The sequence below is a fragment of the Pygoscelis adeliae genome, unplaced genomic scaffold (assembly GCF_000699105.1).
Source record: "Pygoscelis adeliae isolate BGI_AS28 unplaced genomic scaffold, ASM69910v1 Scaffold654, whole genome shotgun sequence".
Lineage (NCBI taxonomy): Eukaryota > Metazoa > Chordata > Aves > Sphenisciformes > Spheniscidae > Pygoscelis > Pygoscelis adeliae.
This window is the reverse complement of record NW_008824559.1, coordinates 59469-61315: the sequence shown is the minus strand read 5'-3', so window position 1 is coordinate 61315 and position 1847 is coordinate 59469. Positions and strand designations below refer to the sequence as shown.

The following is a 1847-nucleotide window of genomic DNA, read 5'->3' as shown; positions in this document are numbered from 1 at the left end:
GCGGCGGGTGTGTTATCGGCGGGGTGGTGGAAGAGGAGGAGGAGGAGGGGGCTGAGGCCAGCACAGGGGATTAGGGAGAGGCTGGGGGTGTCCCCAGGGCACTCTGATCCCTTCCAAAGGGACCTTTGTTCAGGAGCCTGCTGCTCCCGCCTGGCTCCTGGGGCTGTGAGCTGGCAGCTGCAGGCAGGGATGGGGTTTTCCAGAGCTGCCCTGCTTCCTGGGGCTCGGCATGGGAGCTGGCTCTGGGGTGAGGGGTGGGAGGACCCCTCATCCTATGGGTGTTTTGCCCACAGGTGGCTCCCATCCCTCTCCCTGCTCCTGCCATCCCCCTTGTGTCCAAGGTTTGCCTGGGGTGTTGCTTTGTGCTCTTGAGTGAGGGATGCTGGCCCTAGGCATCCAGATACATCCATCTGTCCCCGGCATCTCCTGCCGTAGGAGATGCTGTGGATCTGTGTTGGAGCTGGCCATGGGGAGAGGCAGGAGGGATGAGAGATGTGGTGGGTGGCTGCAGCGGCTGGAAGAAGCTCTGGGTGCTGTTAAGAAGGTTTTGCACGTGTTTGTGTGCTGGGTTCACACAGGGCTGCATGGCCCCAGCATTTAGTGTGCGATCCTGTCCCGCAACCACCTAACCTCTGTGCCCAAACCAGCCTGCCCGGGTCCCACCGCTCCTCTTCCTCGCCAGGCTCGTCTGATGGGATGCAGCCTCCCGCTGCTGGTAGCACCTGCTCAGTGCCCGGCCTGGGCTCTGGTGGCTCGAGCAGTGCATGGAAACCACCTGTGACACAGAGCTCCTTGGTAGAGCTGATTGGGGGGGGCGGGGCGGTGGGGAATGTTTGGCAAAACTTGCTTTGTTGAAAACGCTTCAGGAAGATGCTGCTCCTGGGGAGCTCTGGGATGTTGACAGGAGTGTTGTGGGCTGCTCCGGTGCCAAGAGCTGCGTGCAGTGCTGCCACCACCATGGCTGTGTCCCTGCTGCGGCATGCTGAGAGCAAGGCCACCCTGGAAAATGGCATGCCTGGGGCTAAACCCTCATCCCCAGCCTGGAGCAGCTCTCTGGGCCGTGGGTGCCTGCAGCAGGGTTGGGGGCATGTAGCCCCGGGGGTGCCGGGGCAGTGGGTGCTGCTGGCTGTGCACCCCGGCCAGGGCTGAGCCAATTGCCTGCTGCACGCCTGAGCCGATTATGGCTCTGATAATAGCCCAGGGGATTAAAGGGCTGTGCTCGCTGTCGCTTTGCGCCCTTCTCCTCTTCATCCAAGAGGGTGCGGGGCTGCTGCCTGCTCGGGGCGAGGGCCCCACAGCCCGAGAGAGCCCCCTGCCGCCATGCCCCTTGAGGGCTCTGTAGTGGTCGTCCCTGCGAGGCAGGCGAGGGGTTCGGCCTGACCCCACCCCGTGCCACAGGGAGACAGAACGGTGTTATCAGGGCTCCTAAGCGTGAGACAGCTGGGGGGGCTCCCCGGGGAAAGGGTGGCCAAGGCTGTGGGGGAACAGTCCCTGAAAGGCAAGGGGGAAGGGTGCGGGGAGGGATTTTGCAGGCAGTCTGGCAGTTCAAGGGGGAGGCAGAGGGCACGGTGGGACCAGCTCTCTTGCCTAGCTGCTAGGAGCAATGCTCAGGGCGCAGGGACACACCTTACCTGGGCTGGGGGGTCCCTGCTGAGGCCACCCTATGCAGGGGTGGTTGGCAGAGCCCACCACCATGTCATCCCCTGTTCCCCCAACAACAGCAAGAGGTGTAGTGCTAAATGTCGGTGTGACCAACCTCCACCGCAGCGTGGCTGCCCTGGCTTTTGTCCTGCAGCCGTTCCCAGCCCCCTGCGGTGCCAGCCAAGGCAGAAGCAGCCCAGCACAGA

The 1847-nt window shown here is 63.6% G+C and overlaps 1 protein-coding gene across 1 annotated transcript in view; it reads left to right on the top strand.

Annotated features, from left to right (window-relative positions):
* The window catches only part of IGSF9 (immunoglobulin superfamily, member 9), a 14211-nt gene that overhangs the window by 3602 nt on the left and 8762 nt on the right, over positions 1-1847 (top strand). The gene's annotated exons all lie outside the window — the stretch shown is intronic.